The sequence below is a fragment of the Meleagris gallopavo genome, chromosome 10, assembly GCF_905368555.1.
Source record: "Meleagris gallopavo chromosome 10, MGAL_WU_HG_1.1, whole genome shotgun sequence".
Classification (NCBI taxonomy): domain Eukaryota; kingdom Metazoa; phylum Chordata; class Aves; order Galliformes; family Phasianidae; genus Meleagris; species Meleagris gallopavo.
The window spans coordinates 2,596,521-2,622,526 of record NC_139413.1 but is presented as its reverse complement, the minus strand read 5'-3'; the positions used below and the strand labels follow the sequence as shown (position 1 = coordinate 2,622,526).

The following is a 26,006-nucleotide window of genomic DNA, read 5'->3' as shown; positions in this document are numbered from 1 at the left end:
ACAACCCCACTGCAGCTAAGGGAAGAAATAACACTTTCTATTTCTTTATGATAACTGCGTAAAGCTGAAGAAATCACACACAACAAATGATTGCAAAGGTAATGAAAAGCAAGGTTTCTAGACTATGGAATAAGACCTCCGCTCCTGAATGCTAAAAGAAGCTTAAGTATCTTTACAGTTATCCTTAAATCTGTCATAAATCTAACTTTCCTTCAGGACTGCACCTGGACCTCTGAGTCACAGCAAACTTCAGAGGCTGCCAGGTCTTTCCGCCTCTCCTCGCCCTTCTCAGAAGAGCACATATACACACACAGACACGTACCCAAAACAAAAAGCAAATCAAGTAACAGATGTTTGCAGCATGCTATAAGAAAAATGGCACCGCTGCAATGCTTGGAGGTAGGTTAATATTTAGTTTGGCTTACAGTATCATCAGACTCACAGTACCCACCCTAGGGCAGATTCCTTCTCCTTTTTGGAAGCCTGGAGCACCCCGTCCTACAAGCAGCAGGCTCCAGATGATACTGGAGCTGATGCAGACAGGCAGCTTTCTTTTCACTGTCTCACTACCCGTAAGACTTTCATCCCTCAGCTCCTGCTCAGAAAAGGCAGTGTTATCTCTTTATTTAACTGGATCACCTGGGTGGGTATTAATATCACGCACTTCACACAGGCAGTGACTCCTGCCTCTGTTGTGGCTTCACAATCCAAGGAAGCTGTTAGTGACCCTCAGCTCATTTTGCAAAACCTTAATAACCTCCATTCAGTCACAAGCTCAGGGCTGGAAGAAACGTCTGTCTTTTTTCCCATAAGCTCAGGTAGGACAGATTGCCTTTCAGCCCCACAGCCATGGCCATTGGTGAAGGACATCCTTGTAGCCTCTCACTGGCAAGCCGAACACTGAATCTGGTTTTCTAGATCCAGAGCAGTCCCTATTGTTTGGACATTAGCTCAAAATGATGGAGCCTAGCTTTTCGTTCTGGTTAAACACAAGTAAATAACAGCCAAACTATGTGTCATATCACAACGCAGCTCATTGGAAACACTAATTCTGATTTGGCCTCAAACCAAAGTAAACTTATTTAGTGTGAATGCCTAAGCAACATTCAATTTTTAATCACCCACCACGGTTTTCTGTTAAAACTCTGTCTTTTAGAGTGTAGTCTCAGAGACCTGTCTTTTAATTCCTCCTTTTACTCTCCCAGCTAATTAGAGAAGAAGTAGGTACAGAACATGCCGATTAACGAGAGCCCAAGAATAAGGCAAACCTTTTACATAGCTTCTTACAACACTGCAAAACTGAAACACAACACATACGAGACATAACTTCTACGAAGCTACATCATTAATTGGCTCTACAACTAATACTTCCAATACATCTCTGCCCCACAGAGATATTGGGCCACTGCCTCAATTCCTCTCCTTGCCTCAAAGCTACAGAGATCATTAAGAAAAGGCTGCTGGCAGCATCTTCCCTGGCTTTTATTGAAAAAGACATCCTTCTTTCTATGAACTGTTTTCCTTCTTCCTCAAAGAGAGGAACTTTTGAGTAGCCTAGGGAGCAAACAAGTTTGTTTTGATAAAGAACTGAGAGCAGTTCTTTGAGTAATTACTGAAGTGGCAGTATTTCCACGTATCTCCGAGTTGAATGATGACAGTTCTGGAGGAAGAAGAACAAATAAACTCTAACAAAGCAGACAAGCAAGAAAAGCGAAACACTACATGATTATGGAGGGAAAGCTGCCTAAAATGACAACAGAGTGATTGCCTTAATAAAGATTACAGAATTGCCCCCTGAGGATGGGATTCACCTCACGTAGTAGAGACATCAGAAGTTAGATGCTGTGTTTGTGCTTGCTATCTGAAGGAAGCCTACAGGAGGTCATTGGTTTCGTCTTAAGATACTCATCTAAGAAATCAGCCTCTGGAGGTCCTTATTTCCATCCCTGACTATTTCTCTCCACTGACTACAAGAGGAGCATGGATGACTAGCTTCTCTTATTTTCTGTAAAGGTGCATAGTAACAATCGTTCCAAAAGAGCTCAGTGTTTTGGATCAAGTTACAATTTCTAAGGGATCATAACTTTGCCTTGATTCAAATGCAATTAAATTCTCTGCCGTAATAGCAGCATAATGGCATTGAATATTTTTTCATTATTTGCTCAGCTTGGAAATTAAAAAGGATTAACAGACAATGTTGCACAATAAAATAGATCTTCTCACCCATATGGACAGCACTAGCCCAAAGTCAGTGCATTTTCCTTTCGGTCTGAAAAGCACACAGACAAATCCATTCCTTTCTAATACCTCCTTTCCAGTGCAGGAAAGAAGGAAGCTGTGCCAGCAATTAAAATACAGCCTATCAGCCATGGCTAGTAGCTTTGCTTCTCAGACTCTGTGCCATTTACTGAATCACTGTTTGCCCCTCTCCTCCTGTCTGTAAAAGAGATGTCAGTGCCTGAGATCTCGATTCTAGCAGAAGCTGTGCTCGTGTTTAACTCTGCACACAGTGCAGAGTTATTTGCTGAAATGCTGATACCCAATGCCTTGGGTAAAACACAAATGATGATGACTTCCCCACACTGGCTTTTACCGTTTGGAGCAATCGTTCAATTAGTTAAGAGCTTGGAATGTTTTTTTTTCTGGTGCATTAAATATATGAAAAATCCCCTAATTCTTCATTATTATTTATTTTAACCACCACTTTTTGCTTTGTGTTCTTGCAAAAAGTATTTTCAAGGGCTCAAAGGACTGATTTACTTAAAACTTAACAATGCATATCTCCTAGTGTAGTGGTCTCCATATTCAACATCAACAGTTAAGATCTTATCATGACAAGTAAACAGCTATTATTGTATTACAGCCGTCCTGCCAAGGAATCATTACATAGCAACTCTTATCTCCCATCACATCCACCCACCCATTTCCCAAATACGCAGACAGCAAAATTCAAACTTAAGTTCCCTGTATGAAGGATGGCTTCCAAAGAACCCTCTAAATTAAGCCTACATCCTGGCAGTCCCTTTGTGGTGTATGACATAACAGCATGTCTGTAGGTGATCTATAGTCTGTATGAGGTGGTAGGGAGATGAGGACCCCGATGCACTTGTGGATGGGGGTCTCTGTGTTGGAGAACAGATTTCTAATGCAGCCAATCCCAGAGAGAAATGTATTTTGGGCTAACAGTCCAATCCACAGAGTGACTTCAGCTGGATCTGTGCTGCATCAACGAAGCTGAACAGCCAAACACCACAGCTCTTGCTCACTCTTTCCTCTCTCTGTCTTCACCTGACAGCTTTGCTATGCCATTAACCTGGAACTAGGACCTGAGAATTGGATGGTCTGACACAGTTCTCACTTTTGTTTATACAGCATCAAAAATGTGCATGTCCTATCTGAGGACTTATCTGCCTGCTTTATCTTAACTTGCCTAATTGCAAGGCTGGGTATAAACAGAATAATTGAATCTGAAGAGTAAATAAGCAAACGCTGCATGTAGAGCTGGGATCACAAAGCTTTCCTAAACATATTCCCAGGAGCATGTATAGGTTCCTGCTGCAGCTGGGCTTGCTTTCAGTCCCAGGTTTTTAATGTAAGCCCTATTCTGTGATGATCAAAATGTGAAAAAGAAAATTCAGTAAAATTGCTCGACTTTATGTAATGCAGATCAATCTCTGACTCTTTTAAATACTTCAGTCTCCTTCCTGCCCTGTGAGCAGGTGTGCCGCTCAGAGAGCTGAAGGAGAGCAATCCAAGTTTCCAAGAGCATTACTTTCTCTAAGATGAATTGGTTGAAATGCATTCTCTAATACACACTGAGAATTCACAAATCTTTTTTTTTCTTTTTCTTTATTGCAGACTAACACCATTTCCATTTTAATAATGACAGCGAAAGCAATGCACAGGGACAGATTGTGCAAAACAAACATCCACTAATTTGTAATCATTTAAATATGTAAAGCTAGACTTTGATGTTAATGCACCATTAAAGAGAAGCTGGGAAGTTCACACGTTGGTTCCTATACAGCTTGTCAAGAACAGAACAGCTCAAAGAGCAGCCCACTGATTTCCAGCATCAAACCCACCTTGGCAAGCTTGCCATCTTGTAAAAATGTTTGTACGTGACATCTTTCAATTTTACAAGGCAGTGAAAATCCATGGAAGGATCCATGCAGGAAGGATTTACATAGCTTGCACATTTCTGTGCTCTCTCCTCATTATCAAGCAGTACCAGCTATCTTGTCCAAGCGAGCCTGGCTCTGACTCTCCTCCAGTCCTTAGGGAGGAAGGAATGTCTTAATCATCCCAGCTGTCAGAATCCTTTCACAGCGACTGTATATTCCAGCCTGAGAAATTATGTTTACAAAGACCTCTGAATATTGGCATGTTTAGGAAATAGTTCCACATTCTGGAATTCATACTCTTAAAGGGAAGAGGAATTTGTTGTTGTTGAGGTTTACGTTAGCACCTCCCAGGCAGGGTCTCAATGACACCAGTTGCTTAGAACCTTCAAGCTGTTCCCAACAATGACTTGTGTAACATTTTAGTTTTCTTCTAAACTTCTGCTAATTAGGACAAATGTGTAGCAATTTCACCTATTTATCGATAAGCTGGGCCATGACTTTGCTAATTTAGCCTATTTCTGAAGTGTAGAGTTTCATTAAAAATACTGGGAAATACTGATATCTGAATGCAAAATATTTGTTTGTTTGTATAATTGCATAAATGGGCCACAGTGATGTTTCTGTACCACTGCTATAACTGCCTTCTTGCCTTCTGCAACTCTCCCTTCTATATTCTGTATCTTCAAGGCTTGTTCTGCACAAATACAGCTGTAACACTCTGAAATCTCCTTACATAGTGATAATGAACTGAAAATGCTCTTTTGTGAATGTAAGTGTGCTATAACACATGAGTGATAGAATCCTGTCATGGCTGCATCCACACCGGAGATAAAAATATCAGCCTGGGTAAAACTACACCATAACCAAGCAGATTAATCAGGATAGAAATAACACATCAACTAAGCCAACAAACAGCCTACCAGTGTGAACTTTCAGCTTCTGATACACCAAGTCACCAACTGGTGCACGACTGGAAAGCCTGCTGACTTTGTCAGAGATGGAATTGCACACATCCCTCTCTCTGCTCCAGCCAATGCATTGCTGCGTCAGAGTCCACGACGTGCACAACGCTCCCACTGATGTCACACTTACCTCACTCGGGGAGGGCTTCCAGTTGGTAAATCTGGTGATTCCAGTAGCATGCAAGCTAATACCTTGGAGAAGATAGGGTCCTAAAAAGCAGCCTTGGAGAATGTAGCCCAGAGATGGAACGTCTTGCAGAAGAAGTCAATCAATTGCAGACTGGAGTCTGCTGATACTCAATTCAAATCCCATTCTTTTCTTTTCCAAGATTTTTGAGGGGCAGTTTTCTTCTTTCAGAAACAATCCCAGCCCTTGGTTTTGATATTAAAATCATAATTTGTTCTCAGGGTAACGATAATACCTGCATTCAGGCACGCCAAGGAAGGACACTAGGCTCAGCTGAGACTTGGTACCAAATATGTTCTGGACATCAGACACCATTTACACTCCTTTTTTCCAGCTTCTAAAGGTAACTGTGCAGTATGCAGTGTCAAAAAACGAGTAAAACAAGCAGGAAAAAGAGGGAAATAAATATTTTCTGCCTTAAGATGTAACTTTGACTGTGCTGCAGTAGTAGACAAAGACTGGATCAACAAATCTTTGCACAAGAAAGTGGATTTTAAGTAAATATTTATATTGTAAATGTTAACTAATTATCACAAGGAAAACAGAGAAGTTTGTTCACGGAGGCGAAACAAAATATGTTTGCTTTATGCTGCTCTTATATGGTCATTTTTATTGAAGCAGTCACAGCAGCATAGCAATCATATTTTTCACTGTGAAAGCTCCATGTGTCATTGGAAACAGCATCAGGCACACGACAGGGTGAAAAACAAAGTAGGCCGACTTCAAAATCGTCAGCTTAGAGTTGAAAATACTATCTCCTGTGGAATCTCTTGATGTTGTTTACATCTACTGTTCTGGTAGTTATTCCCTGTGCAAAGATAATTAGATTGCTGGAAAGAGGAAGGTAGCAACGACTGCAAATGGGATCTTGCCAATGATTTGGCATACAAACTATTACCTATTGTAACATTTTCATAATGGTGAAGGAAAAATGTCCTCAGATATAAACATCTCTGCTGGATTATTGAAAGATACTGACGCCATAAGTGATAAAATAAATGTATGCTTGCTAGAGCCTTTCTAGTTCATGTGGCAGCACTACTTGGCAGAAACAATCTGAAAAAGCTATATAAGCCTCACCTCAGCCTCCACCTCTTTCAGACGACGGTCATTTTCATGAAAAACTACACTTCTGTGCCTGCAGAAAGCTTCTGTGAATACAGAAAGAGCTTCACCTCTGACAATTCAGGCACAACAAAGCTGAAAAAAGTCTCCACATTAAGGCAGAGAACTTCTCTGCTGTCCCACAGCTGAGCAGAAGGACGCGAAATCCAGAGGGTCGGTGTCTCTGCATGTCTGGCCCTGCCCAGATGTCTGGTGTGTTCCATCCCAGCAAACCCAGACTCCTGCCCACGGGTACTGGGATGCAGAGCTGCTCTCCGGGGGGTGCTGAGTGGTCGGCGCACAGATTTCTTCTGTCCCAAGGCTTTCAGGGGTGGGAATGTAGCACATCCCCGTCCTTGTGCTCACAATCACCCTTTCAAGCTATTGAACCGCTCACACAAATACTGCACATAAAATCAGAGAGCGTTTAACGACCGTTTGACCTGATAAAGTCCTATCGCCGCATGGCTGCCACTCCCAGTGCGCAAGCAGGATTCCAGAGAAGTGATCAGTAAGCAGAGCACTCATAACCCCTTTGGTTATAACTATCAATGGAACGGGACAAGCTGGCGGGAGATTTTTTAAGGATTTCCTTAAAAAAGTGCTGTCTGACTACGTGTGTTTGACACAAAGCGTTAGACGGGGAGCACTTTTAATAATAATTTTCTCCTGGTAAGTGGGTGGCTATGAGGCTGTTCACTCTAATTAAGGCCACGTTCTGATGGCAAACACAGCGCTGTATCCCGTCTCAGAATCGCAGCACGGGCTGTGCAGCATGCCTCCGGGATAGGGCACTTCTGTAAGCAGCCCTGCGCTCATAAACAACGTAACTAATCCCATCCCCGGGTGATTTATCCGTGAGGAAGAAACATCCCAAATCCACGAGGTAAAGAACACGTCTAATGATGGAGAGTACGGAAGAAAGCGGGGAGGGCGCGCAGTCGCAGGACGGAAAGGTGTTTAAACGTCAAGTCCGGAGGCCGCCGAAGGGACCGCGGTTGGCAGCCTGCCGGGCCTTCGCCCACCCCGGGCGGCGGAAGGAGCGGGCGGGACAGCAGCGCGGCTCCTCCCCGCCTTCCTCCGCCCCCCGCTCCGCTCCGCACCGCCCCAGCCCCGCCTCGATCCGTCCCGGCTCGCGGAGAGGCCGCGGAGCGCACGGTTGCTCTCGCGCTGGCTCGGAGCCGCCCGCTTCCCCGCGCCTCCTCCCCGTCCTCCGCAGCCCGCTCTCGGCGGTGGGGGAGCGCTGCGGGGCGGCGGCGCTGAGGTGAGCGGCTGGGGGGGCAGGGCAGGGCAGGGCGGGGGGCAGCGCGTCCTCGCGGAGGCCGGGCCGAGGCCGGGGCCGGGGCCGGGCCGGGAGGGAGCCGCGCCGCCGTTATTCCGTGCCGTCTCCGATCCCGCTCCGCGGGCGATGTTTTATTCACGGCTCGGCTTTGTGCGGGCGGGGCCGGGGCTCGGCTGCGGGCCGGGAGGCGGCGGCGGTGCTTTGCTCGCAGCTCTCCGCCGGGAACCCGAAGGACGGCGGGCTGCGTATAGAGAGAAGATAAATGCACCTCCTGATCCGTGGGGCTGGCACCCAGCGCATCGCCGCGGCGGGAACCGGCGGCACTCAGCGCCGCGCGATCACCTGTAGGTGTCAGCCCGGGGCCGGCGGAACTCAGCCCCGTGCCCCCCCTCCCGTCCCCGTGCCCCCACCCCCGATGCCGGACGCAGCCGTGGCCCCGCGGGCCGGCCGGAGCAGATGGTGAGCTCATTGCTGAGCTCTGCGACCCTCGCAGCTGAAGCCTAAAGGTGCTGAGATGCTTCTGGGCCAGAGCTGCGTGCTGATGCCAGGCTCCTCTGGAGAGCAGAGAGGCTGCCGCCGTGGTCAGCGGTGAGATGGAGCTGATTGTGTGCTGCAGGAGGCCGGCTACAATCAATGGGCGGTTTTGTGTTTGCCCGATGCTGTCTTTTGATTTCTCAGGAGCCGATTGCAGACTGGTGTGAAGTGAGAGATGCTGAAGCATATTCCTTGCCCTCTGCTTTCCTGCTTGCCTGGCCTTCACCTTCCCAGTGCCCTATTTGCTAAGATGTCAGTGGAAACGCTCTGCTCAAAGCTTTGCATTTATCCAGGTTTGGGTTTCCCAACCCGCTGCCTTACAGCCACCGCCAGGCTCGGTGTTCCTGAGCCTCCCATGTGTGGGGGCTGGAGCTGTTTGCCCTTTGGTACACGCCGAGCACATTGATGCTGTTTAACCATATATTATCCCAAGCGTTGTATAATGAGGCGGTTCGATTTGTGTAAGACTCTGCGGTGGTGTAATACAGAACAATTACACATCATCACGTCTAAAGAGCCTTACAACTACTGCTCTGTCTCGGGAGGTGCTTTGTGCGTGTTGATTTCCAAAGTGGTGTGGGCAGGAGGAGCGGTGCCTGACCCTGGAGCATTCGTGGGAGGGCTGGTGCTTTAAGCTGTAATGTATGGGTGTGACATCACGCGGCCGATAAGCTGTGATGGGATCTGCCATGTCAGTGATGCCCTTTGTTTATGTGCGTGCGGTTGCTTGTTTTGAAAATCCATGCTTATCGTTTCCTTCCCCGCCTGCGCGATAGCCGTGAATAAGGCAGGACAGGACGAATGCTAATTGCACGGAGTTGTTTTCTGGCTGAAAACGTTTTGCTTTAGCTCACTCTAGCAGCTTGGGCCAGGTGTGAAGTTATGATGTGGCATCTGCACGCTGCCACGCATCTCATGCTGCAGCCAGGTGCTCGTGTTTTCTCCTTCCACTCTAGTTTCTGAAGAAGCAGAGTGCTGAAGTGAGCGATTTCGGCTAATCCATCCTGGAGACGGCAGCTTGGTTATTTAAGGCTGCTGTAGTTTGTTATGCAATCAGATTAACAAAGGTTGAAATGATCATTCAACTTTGGGTAAACAAACGATATTTATAACATCATGGATTAGAGTGATTGCTTACATCGGAGAGATGTGCTGTGGTGAGCACACAGCAGGTATTTGACAGAACGCAAGGGATGGATGTGGTGATGGAGTAAATAGGTTTTGGTAAACTTCTCAGTATTAGACAAGCACTGGACGTGTGTTATGTATTTCAGGAGCTCTTGCGGTGTGCTAGATGAAGCACATGTGCATGGGAAAAGTCCTTACAGCTTCGCTTAGCTGGTAAGCAGAGGCCGCCACGATGCTCAGCCCATGGTGCCTGGGGTGCTCATGTGGCACAGGCTGAAGATGACCAATGCTTGGCTGGAAGCTTTCTGAGTAAGAAAAACAACATTGCAAATGCATTTGCAGAAGCTGGCAGCCCCTCAAGCTGCCCATTTTAAGTTGGCTGTCCTCTCCTGTTGTTCCTGTGGAAGAGGCGTTGCTGCAGGAGGGATCTGTGGGCTTTTCTCCCCAGATCTGCTCAGAGAGGAGGCAGCACCACCGGTGCGGCAGAGCTGAGATGGGAGCTGGTAGAAAAAGGGGAAGGTGGGAGGCTGTGTGGTGAGGAAGTGACTCTGAGACAAGGAGCAGAGGGAGGTGTGCAGTATGCGTGTGGAGCCTTGCTGGGGATCTGTGGTGGAGCTCACAGTGCAGCCATCTCATGCGGGCTCTGGGACCGTGGAAGCGGACCTTGCTCTAAAAATACCCTGGTGTGCCATATGCCTACTGTTGTTACAGTGTGTGATGGCATCAAGCCACAGGGGGAGCAGGGAATGACTGACTTCTGCCAGCCAGTATTCTGGAGGCCTTTGTGTAGGTGTGGAGCCCGAGCACTTCCAACCTCCTCTGGCTCAGGGAGCAGTAAGGCACCCTCCTGGATGCTGCTTTTCCATCCTTCGGCAGATGGTAGAGCAGCACTGTGTTTGGATACACATCCAAAAATATTCTGGAAAGGGTTTTTTTGTTTGTTTGTTTTAATTATTGATACTTATTTCCTCGCTGCCTGTGTTTAAGCAGGCATCTAATTGCAATGGGATTTCACAGGCGCTTGCAAATGTGTATTACTGTGCTGCTGGCTTATCTCTGTGCTGTATAACAGATTTGCAGCTAAATGTACACAAGCACACTTTGGGTGTGCTGCAGTCTGGGAAGGTACTTTGGGGAGGAGGTGATGCTGTTCAGGCTGTGTAACTTAGGATGCTCAGGGAGGAGGTGGTGTGTAATGTGAGATGGCCTTAAAGTGACTGATTGCATTTCTTCTACTTGTGCTAGTCTGCTCCCACTCCAGTTTATTAACAGGTTGGTGTCTTCTTCAGTTCTGTGCTTTGAAGGAGGGCAGTTGCTCTTGATGTGCCCAGAGCTCTGTTCAGCTCAGTATTTCTTCTCTGATGGGACACTTACAGGGTTAGGGGCAAACCACCACTACAGAGCATCCCCTGTCCTGGCAAGACCTCAGCAGTCTTGGTTCTGGAGGTCCTTGTGCTGGCTGTTGTGTGGGCCATCTTCTCTGCCATTGCCAAATTTGTTTAGAAATCCCTTATGGCATAGTATTAACGGCATCCTGTGTTGGTGAACTTCCAGTATAACTGCACTCTGAATTTTATTTCTATTTTTTTTTCATTTGCTTGGAGGTCTTGTGATTTTTATCTGAGTTCTGGAAGATTACTTTCCAGATTTTTCAGTGGGCAAGTACTGTTTGGGGATGCTGAATGAGCCTTAGAATGCATATAGAGACAACTACAGTATGTGAATTCACAGGCTGTGAATTGATCTACAGTAATTGTGCTGTGGTTCAGGTGTCTGTGTGGGTCATAGTGGTAATAGCTGGTACTTTCGGGGCATGGAAGAAGCCTTCCTAAGGTTTATTCATTCATTCTTTATTGTTCTGGCAGTTTCTGACATCCTGTTGATTAGAATGAGTGGAACTTCCATTTTTTAAAGAGAATGGAAAGTGTCTATCATCCCTTTCAACAGCCATTGCCCCTTTAAGCCATTTATGATTGAAGTGGGGGTAATTTCAGCTTGCTGGTTTGTGAGTGGGATAAGAGTAGAATGACCAGACAAACGCTCTGTTTTAAAAATAGAGACACTTACATAATGATGCTACAGAAAATAGCCAGGAACGCATATGGACAAGATCTTTGCTACAGAGGATTAATCCAGCAGCATCTCCTGCACGCGAGTCTGCTGTACCTTGCTTCAAAGGGAGACTCAGGGAAACCATCCTTTCTGCCTGGCCCTGTTGTGGAGCACTGCTTGTGCTTGGAGCTGCTTTTGCAGTTTCTCTCAGTGTGTGGTTTGTGCTCTAGGTGCTTCCAAGAGTGGAATTTAGGGACTATTGCTAATGAAAATCAGGCCTGGTGAGCATGTCTGGAAGAGCATTGGGATCACATCAGGGTTTTTCCTCTTGTTGTAAAAGGCCTCTTTTTTTTTTTTCTGTCTCTCTAACAGAAAGCAACAGATGTTCTCTTTTCCCAGCATTGACGGGTAAAAAGCAAGTTCACTTCAAATGCATATTTAATAGGAAGAATACTGCAGGATCTATATATACCAGGTGGGCATTTTCCCAGAAGGGTGTGTTGGGCATTGAGGGCTATAACTATGTTGTTTCTAACCAAAATTCTAGCCCTGAACTATAAATACCATCGCCTCACCCTCTGACTCCATGAAATGAGACGTAGCTGGAACCCGGTCGTACGTCAGGACATGAAAGGACCTTGGTGAACTTGTGCTTTCATAATAAACAAGGAGAAGTTTATCCAAGTTGCCCAATGTATGAGTTTGCCCGCATAAAGACAGCTTTTCATTCAGCGCAGGGGAGGGACTTACCTGTTAGATCTTTCTCCTTCCTATTTTTATCTCATCTCTTTCCAAGTTGTTCTTAATAAAAGCAGGACAACCTTAAAGTAATTGTGGATTTCACAAACAGACCTCTGTGTTCTAGACTTCTAGATTAGATTAGCGAAGCCTGTGCCGTTTGGGATGCTGGGATTCTCTCTTCTGTCCATACGCAGCTTGCACCCTGCTGCTTAATTTTGCCTGCAGGTCTGCTCGTCTCAGCTGTGTCTTCACGTGAAGGCAGCCGATGCGCACTGAGCATGCTGATGAAATGCAGGAGCTGGGGGCTCTGCTGCAGATGGGTTTGCTCAGCCCTGCCTCTGGAAGCCACCCCCAGCAGCAGCAGGATGCTCCGAGGCAGGAGTAGATGGCGTTTGAAGCTGTGGCTGGGCTTCTGCTCGTGGGCAGGCACGTGCTGCTGAAGGACAGGGTCTGCTCTCTTCTTCCAGTGCTGTTACGCTTGTTAGGTATGCACACAGGAGCTGTGGTCTGGCGGATGCCCGGAGGCTCAGCTTTCTCTTCTGAGCCTTTATTTTTGCAGGAATCTGAAAGAGCAGAACTGCGGCTGTTGAATAAGCCAGACCCGATCCAGGGGAGCAGATCTGGCTGCTTTCCCCTTCACCTACCTCCAAAGTGTGCAAAGGAGGAACTCGTATGAGTATTTTGGGGATTTGTTATGTTTGTGGGCAAAAGAAAAGGCAGCCAGGGTTTTCTAATATTGTCTCTGTTGTTTTTTCCACTCGGGGTTCTTAAGCAGTTAGTTTTTTCCTTATGATGTATGTTTTTTCAGTTGCTGCCTGGTTGTCAAACGTGGGACCGTCTATCACGTAAAGGTGGCTGGCCTGTGTTACTGCAATGAAAATCCAAACGTCCCGATGATAATTTCTGTTGGTTTTCCTCTCTCAGAAATAAAAAGAAACCTTATTCTTTCTACTTCAGTCGTGTTAGATAAGGTATGTCTTTGAGATTAAAAATCCCTGATGCTGGTGGGAGGAAGGAGGGCATTTCTTTTGTCTGAAACGTTACAGCAGAGGATACTAATTAAAAACAAACAAATTGGGTTTGGGGAGAGCCTTCCTTTGCCCTCGCAGTGAAAACGGTTTGTTTGGAGGAGCTGCAAGAACGACACCCGCAGGCGTTCGAACAGAGATAAATCAGCTCCTGGCTGCCCAAAATCTTCCTGCTCCAGACTGCAGAAATCTGCCAGGAAAGCTTTTGAAATGGCAAGAGCCAGTCTGCATGTTCTGGAGCAGACTGTGTACCGGGGACCACGGCACAGCCCTGAGCAAAAACGTCAGCAGAGCGGAGCGACTGTCGTCCCCAACGCCAACAGACGGACTCCATCGGCCTGCCAGGGCGGCAGCGGATGACGCAACATTAATGGGCAGATCGTGGGGATTGTCAGCTGAGGATGTAGGGTTTGTTTATTGTTCTCCCCCAGCGACAGGAGCTGACTGTGAGACGGATTTTCCTATAGCATTCTGCGTCTTCGGCGTTTTGGCAAGAGTGAGAGTGTTTCCTAAAAAAAAAAAAATGGAATAAGAGGCCTCAGGCTTAGTAACAGCGTTTATGAGAATAATAAATGCTCAGCCTTGTCAAGCTACGTTTAGTTGTGCATTTATTTTGGGGATTTTTACAAGCATAATGGAAAATAATGCTCTTGATGCTTCACTGGGGTTGCAATGGGATTTGGAGTACCTAATTTCCCTAAGACTTGGAAAATCCTGGGCTTCCTGTTGTAGTTTTTGTTTGCCTTTACGTTTATGTGCTAATCTCCGAGCCTTTTCTCTTCCATGAGAGATGCTCTGGTGTTAACAGAGAAATAGTTGAAAGGCCAGTGCACTGGGTGACCGTGAGCTGGAGCTTGCGAGATGTGCTGGGAGGCGTGTGGGGACTGCACGGAGTGAGATTTGTTTGGCATTAGGGCAGAAATCTGTGGTTGAACCCTGGAGAGAGAGCTGCGCAGCTTGTCCTGCCCTGCAGTGCTCCATGAAGTCCAAGTCTCTTCCTCAGCCCGAGTCCAGGGATCAGGCTGATATCCTTGTGACTGCCTTTTTTCCTGTGCTTCTTCTGCAGTTGCTTGTAGTTTGGGCAGCCGTGGCCTTAAAAATACCTCTGGAGGTGAGCAGCTTCCCAGAAGGTCGTTAGAAACTTAATACTACTATTCAATAAGCTTTGTGAGCTACCTGGAACACAAATAACAGTGCTGACGACTGCTTTTCAATTATTAATTTTGGTACAGCGTGTTTTTGGCTATTTAGGGTTGGTTGTCTATGCAAAGTGGCTCCATAAAATGCAAATTGTTAGCTTCTTTGTGGGTCAGAAAGCATTACGTGCTTCGTGCAACTCTCGTAGTTAAATGGCCTTCTTTGTTAGCCAAATATTTTAAGCACGGGTTGACTCTTAGCAGTGTCAAAAACACAGTAATTCTTACCCAGTGTAAATAAAGCGTCTGGGCTTTGAACGATGACTGCAGGTTTTGGCTGGGAAGCTATTTTTGGGCTTCAGGCACGGCCCGAGGCAGGGGGACGGATGCCGTGCTCCTGGAATGGCGTCAGGCCGGAGGATGACTCAGTCAGCCAGCACTTCCTCATCACGAAGGTAGGGATTCACCACAGGTCTGTGTCAGCAGTGAGCAGCCGCCCTCCTGCTGCTGATTCAGCCACCCAACCGTACGTAGGGCTGCACACCCAGCCTGACCTGCTGCGGCTCTCCCAGCTCCCTGCCCACCCTGTGCTGCCCGGGGTGTGGGTGCAATGGTGAGCCATCCTTCCTCGCCTTTCTGCCGGCTGCCAGCGCGGATCTTGTCCTCGCAGATGGATGTGCCGTGTTTAGGGGTTGGATGCAGTTCCTGTTGAGTCAAGCCTTTGCATTGCCCGTGGGGTTTGGTGCAGGGTTCTGAGGTTGGAGCAATAGCAAAGGTGGCCGAATCAGCAGACTGTGCTGTTGCAGGTGGGGAAAATGGGTCCCAACCCATGCGGCCCTGCCCTGTTCTCCTTTTGTAGGCAGAACAGGTTGGGCAGCAGCGAGGAGGTAGAAGAAAGTGGGGTTTGCCAAAGATGCTCATTAACCCTGTGGGCAGAGGACTCCTGTTTCCTGGGGTTTCGTGGTAGAGGAGGGAGGACCTTCTTTGCTCCTGGTGTTATCGAGTGATTAATAAGAGGAAGGCAAATACTTGTATGGCTGGCTTGCTCCTCCTGCTTGCCCTCCAAAGATACCCTTGGGTGCAACACTTCTATTCTAACACCTGGTTTCGTTCGTTCTGGCTGTGTAACTGATCCTACCGCTGTTGCAGCTAAGACTGTGATGGAGAACAGCATCCTCATGACAATATCTTGTGCTCTCTATTGTACCCTTCTTTTCCAACAGCTCCCACAACCCTGGAAAGGCACACAAAGAGCCACTTGCTTTTTCTTGCCATCACAGCCCTTTCCTTTTTTTGAGGAGAGCGATACCAAGTTAAATGCTGTGTTTCCATGCTGAAACCAAATACACGCGAAGTGAAGCAGTAGTGAGGCTTTCTTGCGTTTAGCAGGTGCTTTGAGAAGGCCTATAGCAGTGGTGTTACCAGCTTCCCAGGAGGTGGCCTTTTCCAAGCAGACAACATGTTTTTGTGGTGCTCGTGAGAGGCAGGGATGTAGCACTGGAGGTTGTGGGTGGATTCATCACATCAAGGAGCCCATCCAAGGCCAAATCTATGTGGATTTTCTCAGCCTGTGAGGTGATTCTCCTTTTGATCTCAGTTGTGACTCTGAACATCCTGAGGAGCGAAAGCCACAAATGAGAAAGGAGGTGGCCCTGCAGACTCTTTGCCTCTGCTCTGAGGGCTCCTACCTGGTGAATCACATGCCCCATTTGCTGCTGGGCTTTCTGAACAAGCACAGTGGTGTCCTCTATGCTTTTCCAGACATTCAGTGTCCTTTTCTTCTCTTTCCCAGCTATAATCTATTCGTTTTTCTCCTTTCGTTCTTACAATGCCAGTGATAGCTCATGAACTTGCCTGGGACACGTTCTATACAAAAATGGATCTTTTTGCTTTGAAAATGCTGAGGGTATCTGGCTTTGGAAAAGTGACCCGTGTGCTTCACAGTCTGCTTCTTTGATGCCAGCTCATCAAACTCCAGCTCTTATGCTCCATGCTCAGCAGGCTTCCTAGGAATGCAAAGTGAGCTGAGGTACGCTGTGTGGAAGCACTGATCCGGTCTCAGATTAATGGGGAAAAACAGTGTTGGAGGAGACACAGGCACCCTGCTAAGGCCTCAGATTGCCCAGCTGGTTTTGTAACTCCATTTGAATGTTAAGGGAGAGATAGAAGTCAGGAGTTGTGTTCGTATAGCATGTGCCTTTCGGTGCTAGGGCTCGTGGGCTGGGTAGCCTTTCAGTACCTAAAGGGAGCCTACAAATAGAAGGGGAATCAACTTGTTGAAAGGGTTGATAACTGCAGGACAAGGGGAAATGGTTTGAAGTTGAGGGAGGGCAGATTGAGGTTGGATGTCAGGGGGAAGTTCTTTGCTATGAGAGTGGTGAGGTGTGGAACAGCTGCCCAGAGAGGCTGTGGATGCCCCGTCCATCCCTGGAGGTGTTCAAGGCCAGATTGGATGGGGCCCTGGGCAGCCTGGGCTGGAATTAAACGTGGAGGTTGGTGGCCCCGTGTGTGTCAGGGGGTTGGAGATTCATGGTCCTTGAGGTCCCTTCCAACCCTGGCCATTCTATGATACCAGTGTGTTCATAGGGGCCTCTCCTGGAGATAAAGCAGCGCATCTAGTGGGCTTAGTTGGGCACAAGGATATGCTAGGACAACATTTAATATTGCTTTAAGTTACAGTTCTGCATTTGCTATACTTACGTGGCAGTTGGAGGGCCTTCCCCCTTAGTGCTGCATGCATCTGCCTTTAGCAGTTCGTGCTTCGAGATAGAGCTGGAATGTGGTACAGTGCTGATGTGCAGCGGGTGGGAGCTGCAGTGCTGCTGGGGCTGCGGCTTCCCAAGCAGGCTCAGTGCAGCCAGAGGTGTCCTTATGGCATGCAGTGTGGCAGGACTCTGTTTTGTGCCTCGAGGTGGTGAGAAAAGTAGAAAATAGACCCTTCGCTTGGCTTTGAGGCGTTTTCTTTTTGTAAACAGAGTGAAATCTGGATTATTTTTCTGAATCCTGTGATCGACTTGAATCTCAGTAGCTTAGTTCTGTTCTCCCAACAGATGTGCTTCCCAAGGACTATTTTTAAGTTGGTAGTTCTGAAGAAGAGCATTTCCTGTTGCTGCCTGCAGCCAGTGTTACTGCTCTCCATGCAGTCCTGGGTGCGTTTCCCAGTGCCTGCTGCAGCCGCTCCCTCCGTGCTGCTGCTGATTGATGGAGGCTTTCTGCTGCTAATAACTATAAACAAGCAAATCTGACTCATTGGTCATGGAAGGCAGAAGCACAATCAAATATTGTGGGTATGTTAATTTGTTTACATATAGCAAAATTATGTAAATATCAATGCAGATTAGGTTTAGGCCCTTTGTGTGCTTTGTGTTCAGTGCCTTGGAGCCAAAATTTGGTATTGCTGAAGTCACAGAGCTTAGTAATTGTGGGATTTAGCTTCTAAATGTTTAGAGATATAGTGGGTTTTAATACTGTTAAATGCTTTAGAAGGGGGATTTCTGGTGGCTTTTGGTGGCTATTACCATGAAAGCCATAATCACGGACGTGCGAAAGGACACAGCAAGCTGAAAGCCCGCCTTCCAACCCTCTGGCTGCTGTGTAAAGGTGCATAGCTCCCATGCCCGCCCTGCTCTGCTGCTCTGTCTGCAGCCTCACACAGGCCAGCACCCAGGGCTTCTCTGTCAGCATGAACAGAGACACTGGAGAAGTTCCAGGTAGTGGTTGGCAGCACGATGCCCGGCACTGGAGGTGGGGGCATCACTAGGAGCTCTCCCTTGGTTCTGCTGTGTACGAAGGTTTGTTTCCTATCACTTTGGGGATAGAGACAGATCCTGGGCAAGAGGTTTCTGTGTTATCATCATCAGGGGTCGGTATCAAAGAGAAGAGAAGTGGTATGGAGAATGAGCACACTGCAGCTGCTCATAGATGCATAGAAGGAGGTGACAAGGCAGAGGGCTGCAGGTGAGATGTAAAGGGCAGAAGAGCTGGTGGCAGGAGGCTGGAGATGTGGGCAGGAGGCAGCAAGACGCTAAGAAAACTTCTAGGAGGCACTGAGTGTTGGGAAGGATTGTGTAAGGGAACCCACGTGGTTTGCATTACTCTCTCAAGGTGTGTGGCCAAGCAGGCAGAAATGATAAAATATTTCCTTCTGTTCTTTACGTGGTGTGCAGTGTGAGTAAAAGCCTTCTGAGTGAGAGGCTTTGGACTCAGCTTAGGGTAAGCTGAGGTGGCAGAAAGCTGGCTGTTGGAGTGTTTTTCCTTCTTCAGGTGGAAGTGCAAGCACTGAGCCTGCCAAACAACGAGGGCAGAGGCTGCAGCCAGAGGTGGTGGTTGCACGTCCCAAAGCTTGCTGTAGGGCTGGTCTCCTCTTGGTGCTGGTGGCTGCGTGAGACACTGAATTGTGGGTCTGGTTCTTTGAGCACTGCTCTTTTTAAAGGCAGAGATGTAATTGGGCTGTGTTCAACTGAGAGATTTGTCCGTTGAGTCATGCAGAGCAGCATCATAAGCTGTTGGCTGGGAAGAGGAAGGAAAGAATTTGGTGTGCATTTCAGGCTTCTTTGCAGTGCTGGAGATCAGTCAGAAAGGTGAGGACTGGAGTGAGGTTAGTGCACCTTACTGACTCTTCCTGTCTTTTTTTTCAGGTGGAAACACTAATGCCCCACTTAGCCAGGCAGGAGGTGTATTTCCTCTCATCTCTACTGGTGCTCAATGCTTGTTCCCTAAGCTCTCTCTCCCAGTAATGACTGGTCCAGAAGTGTGTCTTTGTGGAGAAACTAAGGATGAAGCTTTGTGAATGAGCCTTTGCTCGTTGAGCATGGGCTGGGGGTTGGGTACAGGAGGCCACAGGCTCATGGTGGCACTGCCAGATGTTGGGAAGCAGGAGCAGTGCCTGGCCCTGCAAGCAAAGGCGGCATGAGAGAGCTTTCTCCCATGGTTTTGGAAGTTTTGCTGGTTAATAGTCCCACTGATGTGCCTGCTTTGTAGAGCTGAGCTTGCTTGCTTGCGTTTCTGTTTCCTGTCTACCACCCAGACTCCCTGTGTTGTGCAGCAGACCCGCAAACCCTAAGCAGCGTGAGTTTCCATGGAGCTTCGTGTTGCCACTTGTGCAGGCACACCGTGTGTTGGACAGGCTGCGTGCTGGCAGGATGCCACAGGGCAGGAGCTGCCTTGTAGGCCAGCTGATGTAGTGCTGGTGAGGTGCTGTGCCTGCTGCAGAAGAGCCTTATAGCCGAGGTCAGGGGGAGCTTTCCTGCTGGCTTTGGGCAGGCAGTTGGTATTTGTGGTATATGCAGAGTCTTAGGCAGTGCGGATTGGATCTCTTTATTGATTTAACATCTTAAGGAGTTTAGCCTTCAGAAAAAAACATCCATTGAAAAAGTTCCTTGGTTAACTTTAAGTCATAATCCCTTCTTCGTTGTGGAGCTTGCTTGCCAGCAGCATTTCCTCAGCAGAGGCTGGGATTCCCCAGCTCTGCCCTGGGAAGGCTGTGCTGTGCTGGGAGGGCACAGTGGCAGCCCTGAGCTATGTACACCTTCTCTCAGGTACTTGTTTTCAGCTGCTGTTGGGTGCTGAGTACTGCGTGGGACAGACCTTGAGACAGACAGGTTGTGGCTGTGTTTGGTGCTCATTCTGCACGCTCAGTTATCTCCAAAGCCAGGCAAAGTGGGACCTGCAGGGCTCAGATGAGCTGCTCTATTTGCTTCCATACACCCCCAGCTGAGTTGATGGGCTAACAACAGTTCTGGAAAGCAGAGGAATGTAATGGAAGATTGCTGTGCAGAAAAAAAAAAATAAAAAAAATCTTACAGATGAGAACAGAAGGCTGGAAGAGTCAAGCCTCCTTTTGCCTGTGCTGTTCTGCAGGTTCTTTGCTTTTATATCATTTCACATATGGGGAAAATGCTGTTGTCTGTCTTTTGCTTCTTTTAAAGTATTTGCCAGTCTTCCTCTGACACGAGTGCTAAGAGAAGTGCTTGTATGTTTGCTGTCTGCAGAGAAATGATGGATTCTCATCCCATCAGGACTGACTGTCCGATGTAAATAGTGAATTCTGGGCACTGTGTGAGTGCACTTACTCCTTGCGTGCTGTTGTTCAGTGACTGTGGTATGTAAATGCATGCTAGTGCAGAAACTTGTTTTCATGTGTATACACTTAATGATTTATTTTGGTAACAAACTTATTTTTAGGCTCTCAAGCTAGGAGAAAAATGAACTTGTGGAGAGGGTCACTTAAGATTGCACTTTTTTGCCCCCCGAGGTTTGTAAATAGCACTCTTCCCCACATTTTCTGCTTATGCACTGTAAATCAGAATACTTTTTTTTTTTCTTCCAAATTTACCTTTTACAGTACTTCTGCACTGTATTCATCAGGACTCCAGTGTGCCATGGCAGCAGTGATCAGCCAGCAGTGCTTTAAGCATCCAGGGTCAGCAGCATCCAACCAGCTGGAATGTCTCTCTTCCTAAAGATGAGGGGAGCTCTGCAGGCTGTGACTGGGTATCACCCCTCAGCGTGCAATTTCACCCCAGCTGTTCTCTTACAAGCAAATGCTTTATAAGCTAAGGGGGAATGTCTTTTTGTGAATTGAATGCAGATCCAATGAAAAATTCAGAACGGAAAGTAAATGCAGACATCTAAGGAGAACCTTTGTGATAGGTATTTTCTTACACAAAGCGTGTTCTAAGCCAATTGATAGCACTGGTTTTCCATATGGATGTGTCTGCACACACGTTTTTTCATCTCGGAAACTATCACATGTCATTTGGAAGTGACATAAAATGGTATTTGCCTGGCTATCAGAGTCAACGGTGGTGGGCCATCTGTCGTGCACTGCTTAGATGCAGGCTGGTGGCTGCAGGCTCCCATCTGCAGCTCCCACCCAGCTCTGCTGCTCAGCCGGTACCACGAGACTGAGCAAAATCCTGTGGGTAAGATGACTTGCACAAAGCATCGATTGCTGCGAGACCTGCTTAGCTCTCAGCCTACTTAGTCATGGTATCCGCTGACGCAAAAGAAATTGTATATTCTGTGCAGATGTGAGAGCAGCGATAGCAGAAATGTGTGCACTTGTGAAAAGTAAGCTGAAGAAAGGCGTGTGTCCCTGCACAAGTGTGCGTGCTAACTAACAGTGTATTTGCAATTCTGATGCTGGTTATTGTAGCTTTTAAATAACTGGCAAGGGGGACGAAGGCACAGAAAAGCAGTTGCCCAAATAGATAGCCAGCGTTCCCTGATGTCCGGAGGTTGGTCGTGCTGGCAGGTGGAGCTGATGCCTGTGATTCCAGGTTTGGTGCCTTTTGCATCTTCTGAGATAACTGGTGATTTGTATGCAGGTTGGATCGGATGGCAGCAGCTGTGGTTTCTGCTTTCGGAAGTGCACGTGAGCAAGCAAAGATTTTTTTTTTTTTTGGAGAAACGGGTTGGTAAAGTGCAGATAAACCATGGCAGCAGTACAGTTTTGTTTCTGCTGGCTCCGTTTGCTTTGCCTTGTGCGCCAAATACTTGCTTGCCCTTAACTTTCACTCTTCCCCTCTTTTAAAATGTGCTAATTGGCCTTTAGCGAAAAGATGTTGATGCAGAGTGCTTCAGAAATGAAAGCCAATCTAAACATTCAGGGGTTGTGGATGGTTATGCAGCACTTTGGGTGATCTTCAGAAGCCTGAAGGAGCTGCAGCAGCAGATCTGCCCGAGCAGCTCGCGTGGGCTGGTGTTAGGGTTGTGTTTTCAGTGTCAGCAATTGCCTGACTCTTGGTGGCTATCTGCTTTCCTTTCTCCTTCTGCCTGCTTCGGGATGGAGCAAACTGGAGGCAGAATGAACAGATAAGTGGAGGCTGAAATGAATATTTAAACGCTTCTAGATTTATTTCACTGACAAATAAACTCACCGCTTGCCAGAGCCTTGCCAAATGCTCCAAAAAAGGAGCTGAAGAATGTGAAACACAAACCCCACAGCATTTGATGAGAGTTTATTCGGTTGTTTCAGTAGTGACTCATCTCCAGAATGATCCATCCGTTCCCCTCTTTGCATGTATATGTGGGAATAGAAATCTGGCAAAGGTCTCAGAGCCACCTACAAAATCCAGCGTCCTCTTTGATTATTACTTAGAGCAGTGGAGCATCCTAAGCCTGCAGGGAGTTTCAAGAGTTATGCTGGCAAAAGGTGTTTATAGATGAATCTTGTTGGCTTTTGTTCCACGTCCTCTATTTTTAGGGTTAGAACACAGGAAGAAATAGTAAGTATGGCTTTCTTTTTCTGCTGTTGTTCGGCCGCTGGCGATTCTGCCTATGGCCAGGTCTGTTGTTTTTGAAACTGTGCTTGTTAGGACATCACTTTTTCCTTTCTGTGCATTGCAACTTCAGCTATCTGGCCTGAAAATTAAAGATCAGCAGTGCAGTGTGCTCCTGCTTCCTGACACGGCTGCTCAGAAAGCCAAGTGCTCCGTCTGGATTTCTCTCCCACCTCTCCTCCTCGTCCTCTGAAGGCAGCAGCCAGCACAAAAGCAGGAAATGGGGACGATAAAGTGTGGGGAGTGGAAGTGCTGGGCTGGGGACACCAGAAGGAAATGGCTTTCTGGTGGCAGTGGTGTTTATTGTACAAAATGAACTGGGGATGAACAGGCCACAAACACTAAGTTAGAGAAATGAGGTTTTCTCCTTAAATGTTTGTGACTCTTCCCTGCCATTTTTTAATGCCGTAGGGTTGTATGGTGCCGTAGGTATGAATGGATGCTGGTATGTTAGTGAGTGCTTAGGCAATATATGCAGACTGCATTATCTGAAGGATTTGTCAGCACGTGATCTGCATGCCAAAGAAAGCGATGGCTGGGATGCCTGGCCTCTTGGAAACTCCTGTATGCTGTATTTCTGCATGTGAAAGCTGCTGCTGACAACCAGTAGTGCATTGTATGGCAAAAGAGCTGTGGGCTCAGAAGAAGGGAAGGTGTTTCAGCAGAAGGCTTGAAGCAAAACCTCTGCATTTACACCCATTCAGCCTTTCCGTGTCAGTTTCGTCCCTTGCAGATTTCCTGAAAGTCTGCACGGTGTGGATACAGGCAGGGTTTATTTTAGAAGCAGCATGGAACAAATGGGGGTGAAGTGTTGTATTTGACTGCTGTTTGACGTGTTTCAAAGAATATAATATGTATTAAGTAAGAATAATTTTCTAACAAAAAGCAGCAAGCCATCAGGAAATAATTAAACGTATGGGAAGCTATAGAATTATTTATTAGGAACAGTGTCTGCTCTGGGTTTGCAAAAAAGCTGCTCTGCTTTTAGCAAGAGAAAGTTATATTTACATGAAGATCAGCGTGATTTCATGGTAACCAACTGATTACAAGGAAGCTTTCTGTAATAAAATAGCTGCCAGAGAAAGTGCAGGAGAAGGTTAGGGTTGCTTCGTCGAAGGTTTACATTTGCTTGGGTTTAAACAAGCATATCCTACTTCTTGCAAACAGCGCAGGTAGCAGTTTGTGCCACGTTCTTATTGGCCATGGAGAATATTGAGGTTGGGGGCAAAATCAGTGCTTTCCTTCCCAGCCCGAGGGGACAGGGCACTTCTGCCTGGGAGCTGTGGGCAGGATGGGAGCTCCAGAGCCCCATGGAAGCTGTGCAATGGAAAACAATCAGGTCACTGCTACCCCTTCTTTCCTCTGTGGTCCTTTTTCTACTCCACAGAAAATGTTCACTGTTCATGGCAGGTCTTTTTCTCGCAGATGCTTGGTGTTTGCTTTGCTTTGTGGGACTCGAGTTCTTTTTTCTCTGCGTTATCTACTAGGGGTTTATGAAAATGTAGTGAGATCCTGCCCGATATTTTTGGGAAGAGGACTGTGGGAGGCAAGATGAGATGGAGTGAAACAGCCACCGGTGAGCAGACTTTGTCTGCAGAACAAGTTGTTTCTGAGAAAAGTTGAGTAATGCTTGGTTTGATTTTTGTTTTGCTTTTCTTTGCTTCTTTGGCTTCCAAATCAGAGTTGAAAAATACCTGCCAACTATAATTATCTTACTGGAAGCTTAATTCAAAGCCTGATTTTAATGGGAGCCTGAAGGAAGGGAGGAGGCTGGAGCTGGAAAATGGCATCGTGCGTTGAATGATGGCAGCGTCAGATCTACTTAAGGAAACTTAGTAAAACAAACAACGCAGTGCTGCTTTTGGTCACTCTAGTCATTCCTCCAAAGTTCTTCTCCCCGTATTCAGTGAGCTCCGTGCATGCTTTGTGTCCCTTCAGTGAAAAGATGTAGAGCCCTAAATCTTTCATCAGCAGTTCACGTGGCGTGCAAGCCTCTCTGGGTTTGCTCTCCATTGCAAAAGCATGCAAGAAGTTGTAATGCAATACTGATCTCTGCAAAATATTCCTAAAAGTAAACAGCTTGTAATAGATTGTTTCAGATTTGCTTTGTGTGAAGTGATTACAGAGCAGAAGGAAGGGCTGATGCAGGAGCAGTTAACCGTGAATTCTAATAGTTCAGGCAAAGATGTTTTGAAGCGACACAATGGGAGACCGTGCTCGTGATTTCAGGAAGAAGAACCAGCTGTCCCAGCACAGCTTCAGTTTGGAAGGTTGATTTGAGTATGAAGAAGGGTGAATAGGTTACACGGGGCTTCTCTCCTCCCTCACCTGCTTTTCATTTAGGATATAAACTGAGTGCTACAGGCTTGCTGTGCAGGCCCCGGTCAAGTGGATCAGCATTTGCACAGCCATCTTCCAAGAAGGGAAAAGAAGGCTGTATGGTGACCTCATTGCAGCCTTTCAGTACTAAAGGGAGCCTACAAACAGGAGGGGAACCGACTTCTGAAAGGGTTGATAACAGCAGGACAAGGAGAAATGGTTTGAAGATGAGGGAGGGCAGATTGAGGTTGGATGTCAGGGGGAAGTTCTTTGCTATGAGAGTGGTGAGGTGCTGGCACAGCTGCCCAGAGAGGCTGTGGATGCCCCGTCCATCCCTGGAGGTGTTCAAGACCAGGTTGGATGGGGCCCTGGGCAGCCTGGGCTGGAATTAAATGTGGAGGTTGTTGGCCCTGCATGTGGCAGGGGGTTGGAGATTCATCGTCCTTGAGGTCCCTTCCAACCCTGGCCATTCTGTGATTCTGTGATTTGCTGTGTCGAGGGCTGAAGTCTGATCTGTTAGCCTGGAACCTGCTGCACTCCCTGCTGCAATTATGGGCTGTTAGTGTGTCCATATGTAAAATAGGACCCGGGGTACTCTCCATCTTCTGAAAAACAGCCCTGACATCTAATATGAGCAGTGTTTTGTAAGGGCAGCACGAGAGTAATGCTTATTGTTAATCTTTTATTATAATTATTATATTTTTCTGGTGGGTTCAGCCAAAGTAAAATTAACTTTAATAGGAATTTTAACCCGTCTTCTGTTTGTTCTCGTGCTTGTTTATCCTCAATGCTGTGCTTAAACCATAGGCCTTTTGGAGGAGGCTGCTCTTGCTCTGCTTGCAGTGTCCAGCTCAGCTGGATTTTTTTCCGTGCAACTCCCACGTACTCCAGATGTTTAAGTAATAACAAAATTGCTGCAGCTCTCTGTATCCTGCCCACACTGCTTTGAACCATTTGGCTTGTTCTTTCACCTGTCTCATTTGAAACCCCGTGAGTGATGCTTGGGATTGCTTTGAGCTGTTCAGAGCTCCCTGCTGCCTGTTTGGTAACAGGCAGCACCATTTACTTACGGGCTGGTAGGTCCCACGGATTAAACAGGAGCTGAAGACTTCAGGAAATCTTGAAAA

The 26,006-nt window shown here is 47.1% G+C and overlaps 1 protein-coding gene across 1 annotated transcript in view; it reads left to right on the top strand.

Annotated features, from left to right (window-relative positions):
* The first annotated feature begins 7,465 nt into the window (after positions 1 to 7,465).
* The window catches only part of C10H1orf21 (chromosome 10 C1orf21 homolog), an 87,547-nt gene continuing 69,006 nt past the window's right edge, over positions 7,466 to 26,006 (top strand). The window contains exon 1 of the mRNA XM_085231142.1: positions 7,466 to 7,641. The gene's annotated coding sequence lies outside the window, so the exon portion shown is untranslated. The remainder of the gene's footprint in view (positions 7,642 to 26,006) is intronic.